At 51.4% G+C, this 15,869-nt stretch overlaps 1 long non-coding RNA gene across 1 annotated transcript; it reads left to right on the top strand.

Annotated features, from left to right (window-relative positions):
- The first annotated feature begins 1,115 nt into the window (after positions 1-1,115).
- LOC102902521 lies at positions 1,116-8,535 on the top strand. Its single transcript, XR_006598827.1, has 3 exons — positions 1,116-1,354; positions 3,047-3,214; positions 7,151-8,535. It is a non-coding gene; the product is annotated as an uncharacterized LOC102902521 (long non-coding RNA).
- The last annotated feature ends 7,334 nt before the right edge of the window (positions 8,536-15,869 follow it).

Below are 15,869 nucleotides of genomic sequence, written 5' to 3' on the forward strand. Positions count from 1 at the left end.
TGCGTTTCTAGGAACCAGAATGATTTGCATTTTCTACCACCCAGATTTGCTCAGAGGTGACGAAATACAGGACCCCCGGGGGTGAGTGGCTTTCAAAGTCTCTCTCAATTTCTCTTGGTACAACTAAGAGATGACTCCAGGTGCAAAATCCAGGGACATAATATGCTTTAAAAAAAAAAAAAAAAAGGAAAGGAATCTATTGAAATGCAGGACTGAGATGAAATACTAGGAGAATTATGGTTGCAGAACAGAATTTAAGTGTTAGAAACCTTGACAAAAGGCAAATATTAGGATCAAAGTCAGGAACCCAGGCAAGATGCGTGAGGGAAGTGATCGCCTTTTGCATCCCAAGGAATGATTGAGCCTGCCCAAGTGAAGCATTTATTATTTTTTCCCCAAGACTCCAATCTCTTGATGAATTTCATAATCTTTTCTCTTAACAGGAGAGAAGTTCATTATGAACCAATATCTCTGTGGAAACTAAAAACTTATCTAAGATTCAGCAATTTTTTAGCTTTTTTTTTTTTTTCTGCTCAACTCAAGTAAAATTGCTTTTAGTTTTAAATCTAACATGTATGGTACAATCCCATCTTTTAAAATTATTTAGACCAGGAGCTCCTGGGTGGCTCAGTGGGTTGAGGGTCTGACTTGGGCTCAGGTCATGATCTCACGGTTCGTGGGTTCAAGTGCCACATCAGGCTCTGTGCTGACAGCTCAGAGCCTGGAGCCTGCTTCAGATTTTGTGACTCCCTCTCTCTCTGCCCCTCCCCCACTCACGTTTTCTCTCTCTCTCCCTCTCCCTCCCTCCCTCCCTCTCTCTTTCTCTATCTCTCAAAATAAGTAAACATTAATTTTTGTTTAATTATTTGGACCTATTTACCTGTCTACCTAAATTCTTTATGTCTCCAAAGTTCTCTGTAGATGACATTTCCCCAGATGTCAACACTGGATGATGAGCCATATTAAGCATCTGCTTTGTGCGGGGGGGGGGGGGGGGGAGTTCTAGGTGATGGGAATACAGCAGAGAACAGAACAGGTAAAGACCCTTCCATCAGGAAGCTGGCCTTCTAATGGGGGTGGGGCGGGGGGCGTTGCTTCCTTCCGTGTGCTTTTCTGTATTGCTTGTTTTGTTTGACAACGAGCATGTATTATTTTTATAAAAGCAGCGGTCATTACCTTCACACACACACACACTTCAGATGATTCTTCTAGACAGCCAGAGTTGAGGACTGCTACATTTCATTTGAGCCATTGACACTCTAGTGTGAATTACATTTTCAGGAAGACAGTGTGAGGACCCTGAGGCTCTGCGGGTCCCAACCCAAGCAGCTAAATCCTCGGAAAAACTGAAGAGGTGAGCTGCTCCCCAAGGAATTCAGCCTCTCTGGCCTGGAAGAACCATTGAGCTTGTCTCCCAAGCCCCCCTTGCCAGGGGTTCCTGTCCCTGTCCTAGGATCCTAAGCCAGTGAAACAGATGCGTGTTCTAACTGGCACTGGACCCAGGCAGCTGGGGGCCCAGCCCAGCCTTGACGAGTGTCTGGGACAAGCCTGACAGCCAAGGCTCTCCTCCTTCCCGACTTGGGAGCCCCATCTGACTCCAGTACCCTCATCTGCTCTCACTTCTTGGGTGGAGCCCTGACTCCTGCCCTTTTCCATTTGCACCCTTACTTTAGCCCCACTGGCCTAAGCTCCCCTTCCCCACACCCCCGGGCCTTTGCACATGCTTTCTCCTCCACCAGAATCCCTTTCCCACCTGCCTTCCCTTGCCCCAGATCCCAGGTCTCTCCCCTGGAAGCCTTCCTGACATACTCCCAAGCCCAGAGGGCAGGCACCTGCCACCGGCTATGAGCTCCCCACAGGCCAGCAAGCATGGCTCTACTCGTTCCTGTGGCCTAGTGACCACATAGAGTCACGGTCAAGTCTTCCTCTTGAGGTCATTGAAAGGAGTAAAAAGTGCACATTTCTATTTTAAGGTTTGTTAAAAGAATGAGTGTGAAGGAGGAGGGGGAAGTGAAAGGGGGAATCATCAAGTCAGTAAGGGAAGGGAAGTAATAGGAAATGGGGAGAAAGGTCTCACTTTCCTGGAGCCAGCTGAAGGTCTGTGGGGGCTGCAGGGTCAGACAGGGCTGAGTCCCAGCAGGAGCTGCCCTCTCGGCCCCCCACACCCCCCAGGGCCTCGGGAGGCACCGCCACCCAGTGTCCCCCGTTCCCACAGAGCCCCCCAGATCACGCTCTGCTCGCAGGGCAAGTGAGCGCGTCTCCAGGGCAAGTCCCAGCACCAGTGGTGAACTGAGGTCACCCCACCGCTAGCAGTGCTGGGGGGGGACCTCAGGGCAGGCAAGGATGAGGGCTGTGGCTGTCACCACCGTGTGGCCTGACGTGCCTCCTCCGCCTCAGAAGTAGTGGCGTGAACTCTTCCTCTCAGGGGCGTGTCGTCTGCTGTGGGGGCGACCTGGGGAGCCCAGCCCAACACCCGAAACACTCACAGAGCATGTGACAGGCAGGGCACATCTCCTGCCAGCAGACGACTCGCAGCGCCTCCCTGAGCCCGGCCCTTACCCTGTCTGCACCCCTGTCTTTCCCACTAGGCAAAATTTAACTTTGTTAAATGCTTATTTATTAGAGAGAGAGAGAGAGAGAGAGAGAGAGAGAGAGAGAGAGAGAGTATGAGCGGGGGAGGGGCAGAGAGAGAAGGAGTCAGAGGATCCAAAGCAGGCTCCTTGCTGAAGGCAGACAGCCCAATGTGGGGCTCCAACTCAGGAATCGCGAGACCAGGACCCGAGTTGAAGTCGGACGCTTAATTGACTGAGCCACCCAGGCGCCCCATATTCACCATTTTTTAAGTTTATTTATTTTGAGAGAGAGAGAGAGAGAGCATGGGGGAGGGGGAGGGGGGGGCAGGGAGAGAGCATCCCAAGCAGACTCCACTCTGTCAGCGCAGGGCTCCATCTCACAAACAGTGACGTCATGACCTGAGCCTAGATGGAGTCGAGTCAGAGGCCTAACTGACTCAGCCACCAGATGTCCCAACCTTGATCTTTTTAAGGGCTCTTGAGGACTCTGCTGAACGGACCCTCGGGATCACCCACCCCCTGCTGTGGCACACGCAGGTTATTTCCAGCCTTCTGCAAAGCCGAGCAGTGCTGTGAGGACATCCCTTTGCACGGCGGTGTGTGGAGAGTAAATCCTCCAAGGGCTCTGCGAGGTCCCACAGGTGAGATGCCGGAGGGTGCAGGTTTTCGAGGAGGGCCCCTCACCAGGGACCGACCGAGATACTCCCTCCAGAGCCAGCCAGCTCCCAAGAGCGGGTTCCCCAGAGAGAGACCGCTCAGGAACCCCAACAGGTGTTCCTTTTACAGGTGGACCCGTTGTTGTGGTTGTCCTGGTCGTTGTTTTCGCCGGGGTCGGGGGTGGGGGGCAGTGCTGGGCTCCAGCCCTAACTGCAGAAGGTACAGAGCTGGTCTGGGCAGGTGGTTATGCAAATCAAACAAGGAAGTAGGGCTCAGGGGCGCAGAAGGGTTGGCTCTGGGCTCCCTGCCAGGGAAGAAGCTGAACTAGGCGCATCCCCTCTCCCTGCAGGAGGCCTGAGGGGTTCAGGAAAGGGCCCACGGACCACCCACTCCCAGGGGAATGGGTCCTGCCATGGCCCTGGCCCCTCCGTTCTATCCCCTGTGTTCCTAGCGGTCCCTACAGGGTGTCTGTGTTGAGCTCAGAGTCCAGTATGGACAGATACTATAACAGGACGGCCGTTTCCTTCCCCTGGGCCCAGGCTGGCATCCCGGTTGCCCACCACAGTGCCCACCAGTGATGTAGGAACGTCCAGTGGGGCCTCCTTGGTGCCTACAGCTCCCGGGGCGCCCATCCCAGCCCCGATCCCTCAGCGTGACACTGTCTCCTTAACTGTGAGTTCCGGGACAGCAGAGTGGGTCACAGGGGCCCAGCAGGTGGCAGCTGCCCAGTGCTGCCTGTCACTGAACATCCTGACCAAGTCGCACTGGCCGGGAGCTGCTGGTGCCTGGCTGGCTGAGGGCCCCCCACCCCCACCCCCGGCAGGGCCTGTCCGTGGGAATGACGAGAAACAGGGTTCCTAGCCAGAGCTGCCGGCAAAAATCAACGAGAGGGAGCCCACCCCAGAGCCTCAAGCTAACCAGGGCCTGCAGGCCAGTCCAGGTGAGGCCGGAGGAGCCCAAGCCAGTCTCCTTCAGATGCTGCATCCATCTCATAGCGTTCCAAATTGGAGATGCCAGTTTCTTTGCTTTTTTTTTTTTTTTTACGTTTATTTATTTATTTTGAGAGAGAGAGCGTGTGTGTGAGGGAGCACATGAGTAGGGGAGGGGCAGGAAGTGGGAGAGAATCCCAAGCAGGCTCCACACTGTCAGCACAGAGCCCCACGGAGGGCTCAAACCCACGAACCCTGAGATCATGACCTGAGCCAAAGTCAAGAGTCGGATGCTTAACCGGCTGAGCCACCCAGGCGCCCCTCTTTTGCCTTCTTTTGAACATTTCAGGCCTCTTTTAGCAAATTGATTTAAGGCCTCTTGCACCTAGGATTGGCAATTCTGATAAGCATTTGTGGAATCCCCCCAGGTTTCAGACACAAGGCTGTTGTATCCCTGCTCGCCTCTGTTCTTGGTGAGCTTTGCCTGCATTTGTGCACAGAATGAGCTCATTACACAAAGTGGCCTGTGCTCCCCGACGAGTGAGGGATGCCTGCCTCAACAGCAGTGTCAGATGTGATGGATTCCACCACAGGAGTGCATTTAGTTCCCCCGCACACACACCAATCAAGGTGACACCGAGTCATGCCGTCCCCGGTTATATGCACATCAACACCTGACAATTGATCACCAGCATGTTTTCATTTGACTCCAGCTGCCCCCACCTCTCATGAGTCGGGGCTGAAAAATTCGCCCATTTCAGCAGCTCCTGATGGTCTGGGCTGATAAGGATCCGGGTCAGGCTACCTGTTACTCACTGCCTGGTGCTGAGAACAAGCCTCCAGGTCTTTGCACATGTGTCTCTCTGCCCAGGGAACCTCTTATTATCAGCCCTTAAAAAAAGACACAGACTCATGACTGTCATATAAAACTGAACATGCGTTAAAGTTTATTAAACTCCTAAATCAATGGGGGAACCAGGCACATGTTATCACCAGTTCACAAGAGAATCTGAAGAACAGGCTCAATTATCGATCAGGAACATTGAAATGAACACGCAAATGAAGGCAACACTGGGGAGGGAAGTCAGTTGGTGTTCTATGAGACGGGCCAGAGTCCACAGGTCTGTAACAAGAATAATTTTGCATTACCTATCTATAATTTGCAGAGTTGTAAAATAGCCCTCATAGAATGGAATCAGATAATCCAAGAGGTGTTCCCCAAGAGTCAAGATAATGCATCGCTTTTCCACAGGTGTACAAATACTTCCCTGCAATCCCGACCACCTGGCCACTGAACCCCCATCTTGTCCAGGAGGCCCCCCCTGGCTCCCAGCGTGGATGGTGCCATCCACTGGACTCCTTGAACTTTTTTTTTTTAATGTTCAGTCCCTTGAACTTTTTTTTTTAATGTTTGTTTACTTTGAGAGAGAAAGAGAGAGAGTACACACACACACACACACACACACACACACACACACACACTCAGGGGAGAGGGGCAGAGGGAGAGAATCCTAAGCAGACTCCATGCTCAGCACAGAGCCTAACTTGGGGTTTGATCTCCTGAACCGTGTGACCATGACTTGAGCTGAAATCAAGAGTCAGATACTCAACTGACTAAGCCACCCAGACACCTCTTTCTTTTTCTTTCTTTCTTTCTTTTTTCTTTCTTTCTTTCTTTCCCTCCTTCTTTCTTTTTCTTTCTTTCCTTCTTTCTTTTTTTTCTCTTTCTTTCCTTCCTTCTTTCTTTCTTTCTTTTTTTTGGGGGGGAAGGGGAGGGGCAGAAAGGGAGAGAATCTTAAGCAGACTCCTTGCTGAGCTCGGAGTCTGACATCAGGCTCCACCCTACGATCCTAGGATCATGACCTGACCCAAAATCAAGAGTCACATGCTCAACTGACTAAGCTACCCGGGTGCCCCCAGTCCCTTGAACTCCTTATCACACTGTTCTGTCTCCCCCATCGGTCTTGTAAGATGCTTAAAATCACCACTTGTGTCTACCGCTGATTGTGAGGGAGCACTCGAGGTTGAGTAGATGGTTGAATAGATGAATTAATGAGAGAACAAAGGGGTAACGGCCTAAAACCAGGGGGTCGTGGAGCACCACTGTAAGACAGGCAAAGACCTGCAGGTTGTGGAAGTGTGTTGGTTTCGAGATTGATCTTACTAAGGGCCCCTCGGATAATACAGCCCCGAGAGCAAACAAGCTCAGAAGTACTAGGTTAAACACGAACGGGTTGTTTGCTTCTCCCCTTTCACCACAGCACTTCCGACAGCCTTTACCGTATCGAAGTCCCCCGTGAATGTCTCAGAAGGAGCACGCAACATCCCCGCGTCTTCCGTGCTTATCTGATGGCGAAGCAGCTCTTTAAAAATGAAGGAAAGATGAGGGTTCTGGAAAATTCACAATGAGAAAGACCAATTTAATCCAACCCTCCTGATTTATGGAGTGGTGCAGACGTCATTACTGCCTGTGTCAGAGTGCCAGCCCCAGCGTTAAAGCTCCTGTGTGGCTTTCGACAAGTTCCTTAATGTCTCCGCACCTCAATGGCTCCATCCATAAAACGGGACTAAAGGGGCACCTGGGTGTCTCAGTCGGTTAAGCGTCCGACTTCGGCTCAGGTCATGATCTCCCGGCTTGTGAGTTGGAGCCCCGTGTCAGCCTGTCCGTGCTGACAGCTCAGAGCCTGGAGCTGCTTTGGGTGCTGTCTCCCTCTCTCTCTGCCCCTCCCCCGCTTGTGCTCTGTCTCTCTCTCAAAAATAAATAAACATTAAAAAAACAAACCAAAACAGGACCAGAAAGAGAAATCGCCTCAAAGTGGCTGGCGGGGGGCGGGGAGGAGGTTAAATGAATTTCTGGGAGGAAGACTTGCAACATAGAGCCTGGCACAGTCTGTCCTCAGTCAGTGGTAACTGTGTCACTATTACTTATAAAAACACGAGGTGCCATTTATTGACTTGTCTTTGTATCATCTTGCTTGACCCTCACTTCAGCTGAGACCAGATGAGGAAGATAAGGCCAACGAGGACAGCACGCTCGGGAGGTGAACTCACAGGCCCACAAGGCCCTGCAGCTGGCAGGGGGCCAAGGTTCTCCGACCAGGCATGAAGCCCGAAGAACGAGCCAGCCAAGGGCTTGGCATGAAGTAGGTGCTTAGTAAAGACTGGTTTCTTCTATTCCTTCCTCCTTCCCTTCCAACAGCCATCTGGGCCCCCAGTCAGGAGGTCACCTCTGGCCAGGGCTGTGGTAGGACAGACAGGGCCCCAGGCCGGGCCTGGCCTTCTCCCCCACCAGCTGAGGTGCCCCCTTCCATTTCTTCTTCTCCTCCTCCGCGCCACGCCCCCCGCCTCTGCGTGCCCGCTCAGTTATCTGGTGACTTGAGGACCCCGGGAGTCCCTCTGTTCTCCTCAGCCACCCTGGTGACAAAACAAAGGAGGAGCTCAAAATCGGCCTTGATTCAGTGCCTGAAGCCCGTGGCCTGGGCTTGAGTGGCCCTGCCAGGCCACCTGGGGCCGTCCACGGGCGCCACACAGACCCACACAGGGCCCCACGCCAGGCCCGGCCAAAACTGTCGCCCCAGCTGACGGCTTGCTCAGAGAAATGACTCAGCCCGAGTGCTCAGATGCCCTGTCCACGTTTTATGAACTAAAGGTGTTTTCATAACAACTGGGGGTGATGAGCCAGCAGCAGGCTGTAAACAGAGCAATGATCTGGTTGAAACGCCCAGGTCCGAGCCCCCGCCCACAAGCAGGGCCTCCGAGGTTGTCAGCTTCCCCACAGCGGTGCTTCCTTCACGCCCAGGTGGGGCCACGGGCCCCTGGGCTCGTCCTGGCAAACAGCACAGACTCCCAAAATAACGTGGAGACGCGCCCAGCCGCATCTGTAACCCAGGAGGGAAGCGAGTGACAGAGCCAGATCCGTGGCCTAGACGCCTGCTTCTGTCCTTCCCGGATGCCCCGGGGCCTCCTGTGGGACCGGAAGCCGTCCATGAGCCAGGGTCCTGGGACCAGAACTCTGGGAGGCCCAGCCCTGAGCTGGAGTTCGCAGGGCAGGGAAAGTGTACCTCGCCTCCCACAAGGACAGTGCTGCTGGGGGTGTGTGACACAGGTGCCCTAGAACAGCAAATGGTGTGAAACAAGGAGGGCGGTGCTCAATCCTCCCGGAGGATTCTAGAGCTGCCAGAGGTGAGACAGCACGGCCTGCTCATTCACCCTGTCCCTACCCCCGCTCTTCCTTCCGTCCATCAGGGCACTTGGGAGGCCTACCTGTCAGCCATACCCCAGGCTTACCCCTACCATCCTCTGCCCAAAAGCCAAGCAGTCCTCTTCGATCCTGACTTTTCCAACCCACGGCAAGTCCCGTCCACCTTACCTCCAGCCACTTGGCCGCCGCCACCCACGCCCAAGCTGCTCGCCTCTCGCTTGGACAGCCACCCTGCCTCGCTGGGGTCACCTCCTGACCCCTCAGCCTTGGCCTCTAAAATCCGTTCTCCACTCATCGGCACGACGGTGCCGCACCATCTTTCTGAGGCCCCACCCACACCCCACCCGCCTTCTTGGCCTCCACCAGATTCTGTCAGCTATTCAAGCTTTTTAAAGAAACTGAGCACAGCAGCTTTGGCATCAGGCTATGAAGAGATGAACTGAACAGGAGGAGAGCTCAGAGGCACAACCATGCGTGAAGGAGAACATGTGCTTGTGATGGAGAGACACCACCAACGGGTGGGGAAAAGACTCATACGTGGTGTTGAGACAGTTGTGATCCATATGGAAAAAAAGTAAAATTAGATCCCCACCTCAAGCCACATACACACTCCAGGTGGATTCAAGGCTTACCTGTGAGTAACAAAAGTTTAATACGTTTAGAAGAAACTCCAGGAGAATATTTTTTAAATTAATTAATTCATTTTCTTTTTAAAATGTACATCCAAGTTAGCATCTAGTGCAACAATGACTTCAGGAGTGGATTCCTTAGTGCCCCTGACCCATTTAGCCCATCCCCCTTCCCACACCCCCTCCAGTAACCCTTGTTTGTTCTCCATATTTATGAGTCTCTTCTGTTTTGTCCCCCTCCCTGTTTTTATATTATTTTTGCTTCTCTTCTCTTATGTTAATCTGTTTTGTCTCTTAAGTTCCTCATATGAGTGAAGTCCTATGATATTTGTCTTTCTCTGACTGACTAATTTCACTTAGCACAATACCCTCCAGTTCCATCCACGTAGTTGCAAATGGCAAGATTTCATTCTTTTTGACTGCCGAGTAATACTCCATTGTATATATACCACATCTTCTTTAGCCATTCATCCCTCAACGGACATTTGGGCTCTTTCCGTACTTTGGCTATTGTGGATAGTGCTGCTATAAACATGGGGGTGCGTGTGTCCCTTCAAAACAGCACACTTGTATACCATGGATAAATGCCTAGTAGTGCAATTGCTGGGTCGTAGGGTAGTTCTAGTTTTAATTTTTTGCGGAACCTCCATACGGTTTTCCAGAGTGGCTGCACCAGCTTGCATTCCCACCAGCAGTACAAAAGAGAACTTCTTTCTCCGCATCCTCGCCAACGTCTGTTGTTGCCTGAGTTGTTCATGTGAGCCATTCTGACAGGTGTGAGGTGGTATCTCACTGTGGTTTTGATTTGTATTTCCCTGATGATGAGTGACGTGAGGCATTTTTTCATGTGTCGGTTGGCCATCTGGATGTCTTCCTTGGAGAAGTGTCTGTTCATGTCTTTTGCCCATTTCTTCACTGGATTATTTGTTTTTTGGATGTTAAGATTGATAAGTTCTTCATAGATTTTGGATACTAACCCTTTATCTGATATGTTGTTTGCAAATATCTTCTCCCATTCTGTTGGTTGCCTTTTAGTTTCGCTGATTGTTTCCTTCACCATGAAGAAGTTTTTTTTATCTTGGGGTGCCTGGGTGGCGCACTTGGTTAACCATCCGACTCTTGATCTTGGCCCAGGTCATGATCTCACAGTTGGTGAGTTTGAGCCCCGCATCAGGCTCTGTGCTGACGGTGCAGAGCCTGCTTGGGATTCTGTCTCTCCCTCTTTCTGTCCCTCCGCTGCTTGTGCGCTCTCTCTCTCAAAATAAATAAATAAACTTAATAAAAAAAAAAAGAAAGAAAAAAGAAGTTTTTTTATCTTGATGAGATCCCAATAGTTCATTTTTGCTTTTGTTTCCTTTGCCTCTGGAGATGTGTGGAGTAAGAAGTTTCTGCGGCCAAGGTCAAAGAGGTTTTTGCCTGCTTTCTCCTCGAGGATTTTGATGGCTTCTGTCTTACATTTAGGTCTTTCATCCATTTTGAGTTTATTTTTGTGTATGGTGTAACAAAGTGGTCCAGGTTCATTCTTCTGCATGTCGCTGTCAAGTTTTCCCAGCACCATTTGCTGGAGACTGTCTTTATTCCATTGGATATTCTTTTTTTTTTTTTTTAACCTTTATTTTTACTTTTGAGAGGCAGAGAGACACAGAGAACGAGCAGGGGAAGGGCAGAGAGAGAGGGAGACACAGATTCTGAAGCAGGATCCAGGCTCTGAGCTGTCAGCACAGAGCCTGAAACGGGGCTTGAACCCATGAACCGTGAGATCATGACCTGAGCCGAAGTCAGACACTTAACCCACTGAGCCACCCAGGCACCCCTCCATTGGATAGTCTTTCCTGCTTTGTCAAAGATTAGTTGGCCGTTCGTTTGTGGGTCCATTTCTGGGTTCTCTATTCTGTTCCGTTGATCTGAGTGTCTGTTTTTGTGCCAGTACCATACTGTCTTGATGATTACAGCTTTATAATACAGCTTGAAGTCTGGGATTGTGATGCCTCCTGCTTTGGTTTTCTTTTTCAAGATTACTTCGGCTATTCGGGGTCTTTTCTTGTTCCATACAAATTTTAGGACTGTTTGTCCTAGCTCTGTGAAGAATGCTGGTGTTGTTTTGATAGGTATTGCTTTAGGAGAATCCTTTTATGACGTCAGGGGAAATAATTATTTCTTTTTTATTTATTTTTACTTTCTAAATGTTTACTTATTTTGAGAGAGGGGAGGGGCAGAGAGAGAGGGAGAGAGAGACTCCCAAGCAGGCTCCGCTCTGTCAGAGCAGAGCCCAAGACGGGGCTGGAACTCACAATCCAGAGATCATGACCTGAGTCAAAATCAGGAGTCACACACTTAACTGACTGAGCCACCCGGGAACCCCCGATTTCTTTTTTAAATAAATTTTTTGTTAATTAACAACACGCATAAAGAAAAGTGCATGTCATAAGTGTGCGGCGTGATAAAATTTCACAAAATGAACCCAGCTTTGTACCCAGCACTCAGGCCGTGAAAATAGGACACGGCCAGCAGCCTGGAAAGTCCCCTCATGCCTCTCGATAAGGAAGACTATCCTGGGTACAAAAAGTATCAGCCATAAAGGAAAATATTAAATGAGTCTGATAACATTTACATTCAAATCTTCAGTTCAACACAAAAACATACCACAACCAACACGATAAGATAGGCCCACAATCTGGGAGGAGATGTTTATAATACATACAACCGACAGGAGATTAGTTTCCAGGACATGTAAATGACTTCTGCAAATCAGAAAAGACAGGCAACCAACCCAGCCGAAGAGTCAGCAAAAGTTGTGGAGCAAACACCTCACAGAAAAAAAAAAAAGTCCATAAGGCCAACCACAGGAGAAGAGATGCTGTTCCTTACCAATATCAGAGAAATGCAGATTACAACAATAGCAAGATATTCTGTCTCCCCCATCAGATTGGCAAAACTTAAAAGAAAACAAACAAGGGGCGCCTGGGTGGCTCAGTCGGTTAAGCGTCAGACTTGATTTCGGCTCAAGTCATGATCTCACATTTTGTGAGGTCGAGCCCCATACATTGACTCCCTGCTTGGGATTCTCTCTCTCCCCCTCTTTCTGCCCTTTCCCTACCCATGCGATGCTGTCTCTCAAAATAAATAAATAAGGGGCTCCTGGGTGGCTCAGTTGGTTAAGCATCCCACTGCAGCTCAGGTCATGATCTCGCGGTCCGTGAGTTCGAGCCCCGCGTCAGTCTCTGTGCTGACAGCTCAGAGCCTGGAACCTGCTTCAGATTCTGTGTCTCCCTCTCTCTCTCTCTCTGCCCCTCCCCTGCTTGAACACACACATTCTCTCTCTCTCTCTCTCTCTCTCTCTCTCTCTCTCAAAAAATAAACATTAAAATAAATAAATAAATTGGGGCGCCTGGGTGGCACAGTCGGTTAAGCGTCCGACTTCAGCCAGGTCACGATCTCGCGGTCCGGGAGTTCGAGCCCCGCGTCGGGCTCTGGGCTGACGGCTCAGAGCCTGGAGCCTGTTTCCGATTCTGTGTCTCCCTCTCTCTCTGCCCCTCCCCCGTTCATGCTCTGTCTCTCTCTGTTCCAAAAATAAATAAACGTTGAAAAAAAATTTTTTTAAATAAATAAATAAATAAACTTTAAAAAAAGCAAAAGAAACAAACAAAAAACTGCTGCTACCAAATGTGCACCCCAGCCTCAGGAGGAGGAGATCGGGAACGCCCCCTCCTCTCTTAGCCCCGTGGTCACTACGCTCCTTTGCTACAAAGCATCCGGCAGCCCCCGTGGCTCCTGACCTCTGAGCCCAAGCTCGTAGGGGTCTCCCGTTCAAGGGAACAACTGTTAACTGGCCTCATAGAGTCTATGGGCCAAGAATTGGGACAGGGCCCAGAGGGGAGAACTGTATCTGTCTGCCACACCTGGGACCTCAGCTGGAAGACTTGAAAGCAGAGGCTGGAATCCTGAAAGCCCTTCACTCCTATGAGGTGATTGATCAGCAGAGACCTTGGCCTGGCATTGGCCGGAGCCTCCGAGAGGCCCTGCCAGGGACTTCCTGGCACCGTGGCAATGGGGTTCAAAGGTCAGGAGAGACTTGGGGAGAGAGAGGCTGAATCCTTATTATCTTTACGACCTCGCTGTGGAGGCCACACACCATCGCTCCCGCCACAGTTTATTCATCAAGGCAGCCGCAAAGGCCTGCTCAGTTTCAAGGAGAAGAGGGACTGACTCCACTTCCCGTGGGCGAGGTTTCAGGCCACGTGGGACTGAAGAGATTTCTGTGGCCACTTTTTGATGGTAGACATAGGAAAACCCTAGTACTTAGAGCCAGGACTGAGTTGGGGCAGAATCACAGCACCCTGAAGGCCTCTCAGGGGAACCAGAGGCAGGGAGGCCGCGAGGAGGCTGCCGCACGAGGCCAGGCCTTTGTGAGGAGGGGCTGCCGGTTAAGAGGAGGGGACAGAACTGCAGGTGAGGCCACTGATCACTTCAGCTCGGTCACCAGTGCCGCAAGTCACTGTCCTCCTTGGGGCTTACCTGTATTACCTACAACATGAATGAGATGAAAACATGAAGGCAGGAGGGCTCCCGTTCTGTTGTGGACCCTTTGAGAATCTGGTAGAAGGAATGGAATGCTCCCCTCGGGGGAAGAAAAGTGCACCCAGGCGCAGGCATAAAGAGCTAGCCCAGGGGCACCCGGGTGGCTCAGCCGTTGAAGCATCCGACTTCGGATGCACCTGAGTGTCTCAGTCGGTTGAGCGTCTGACTCTTGGTTTCAGCTCAGGTCGTGATCTCACGGTTTGTGGGTTCAAGGCCCGCGTCACACTCTGTGCTGTTAGCGTGGAGCCTGCTTGGGATTCTCTCTCTCTTCCCCTCTCTTTGCCCCTCCCCTGTTAGTGCCCGCACACTGTCTCTCTCACAAAATAAGTAAATAAACATTTAAAAAAGAAAAAGAAAGAGAAGAAAATCTCTTCAGCTGAAGACCTCCCCTTGATCTCATTGCCCCTAGTGGGGTCACGTGAGCAGTCCAGCATCAGTGAGGATGAAGACCGGAGGGTTGGCTCACAGGTTCTCAACCAAGGGCCAGAACTGCAGCTCAACAGGGTGTTTGGAAATGTGGGAGGGACGTTTCAGGTTGTCACAGTGGTCGGTCCTTTAGTGGAGACGGGGTGGGGCACCGCAGCACATGGAACAATTGTACCTGAAGAACGTTCCCCCGGAAAGGCCACGAGCATTTTCAACTCCGAAGCTCTTGCGGTGTCTAGAGTGGAAGCAATGGAACAGAAAGGGCTGGGAATGTGGGCCAGTCGGCCAGCCCAGGGGTGTCTGCGGCCACCCTCCCCTCACAGGCTGCCGCTAGGGGCACAGGTAAGTGCTCAGGCCGACGCACACGCAGATGTTAGCATCTGGAGAGCGGGCCCGCGGCCAAGGCAGAGAGAGAACCAACTGTAGGACCAAGAGGTGATGTGTGCGGGGACACACGTCTCCGCTCATGCTCTCGTTTTCCTTGGAACTTCTTGCCTGGCCCTCAGGGGGCCGCCCAAAGCGTCACCACATCCTGCTGTGTCATGCCACATCCTCTGGTCAGTCCCCAAAGGGACCCTGACTCAGCAGCAGATACAGTGGGGCAGGTAAAAGGAAGTGGGGGAAACGTCACCGTTACCATGTCCTTCCGCCTGGCCCAGTTCCCGGCAGGCAGGGAGTCGCCACCCCCCTCCCCGGGGTGGCGGGGGAGCCCAAACTATGGCTCGGCCAGCGGGCCGGCTTGGTGGCTGCCAGGACCTCTGTCACCTTCGGGATCAGAGGGCTGGCTCTGATCCCTGAGCCAGAGGGAGGAGGTGTCTCCCCAGCCTGAGGGACGGAGAACCAGATCTCACCCTTTGGAGGAGTGGACCCGGCCCCACTCCTGCCTGAGGGTCCCCAGCCCCGGGCGGAGGGCGGGTGCGTTGACAAAGTCTGCCCCCTGCTCAGAGCTGGGGCCTAAACAGCCGGGCCCCGTGGACACTGTTTATTTATTTTATTTTATTTTTTTTTTTAACATTTATTTATTTTTGAGACAGAGAGAGACAGAGCATGAGCAGGGGAGGGGCAGAGAGAGAGGGAGACACAGAATCTGAAGCAGGCTCCAGGCTCCAAGCCGTCAGCCCAGAGCCCGACGCGGGGCTCGAACTCATGGACCGAGAGATCGTGACCTGAGCCGAAGTCGGACGCTCAACTGACTGAGCCACCCAGGCGCCCCTCCGTGGACACTGTTTAAAGGTAGCAGGTTTTGTTGTTGCTACCCTGATGGTAAAAGCAAATCGTGTTCACAGTTGAAAAGGTTGAAAGGCACGGGGAAGAAAATAAAAATCCAGCCTCAAGCCCGTCACCCAGGACAACTGCCCTCAGCCTGTTGGTGTATTTCCTTCTAGTTCTTTTTTGGTGCATGTATATGAACTTAATTTATCTGTACTATTTTATAACCAGTTCCTTTTTTTTTTTTTTTTTTCTTTTAAAAATACAGTATGGGCCAGGGGCACCCGGGTGGCTCCCGTCAGTTAAGTGTTTGAGTTCAGCTCAGGTCATGATCACGCGGTTCATGGGTTTGAGCCCCCACATTGGGCTCTGTGCTGACAGCTCAGAGCCTGGAGCCTGCTTCCAATTCTGTGTCTCCCTCTCTCCCTGCCTGTCCCCTTTTGCACTCTGACTCTCTCTCTCTCTCTCTCTCTCTCTCTCTCTCTCTCTCAAAAATAAATAAACATTAAACAAAATTTTTTAAGAAAATAAAATTACAGCATGAGCCATATTGTTGTTTGAAAACACGATACAGACAAAAGGCACAGCCGGCTTGTCCTTCTCCCACTCGGTGCCACCAAAGTTCCCATCCCAGCATTGCCCGTGTGACGTGGGTGGGCACAAAGGA

The sequence above is a fragment of the Felis catus genome, chromosome B3 (assembly GCF_018350175.1).
Source record: "Felis catus isolate Fca126 chromosome B3, F.catus_Fca126_mat1.0, whole genome shotgun sequence".
NCBI classification, from domain to species: domain Eukaryota; kingdom Metazoa; phylum Chordata; class Mammalia; order Carnivora; family Felidae; genus Felis; species Felis catus.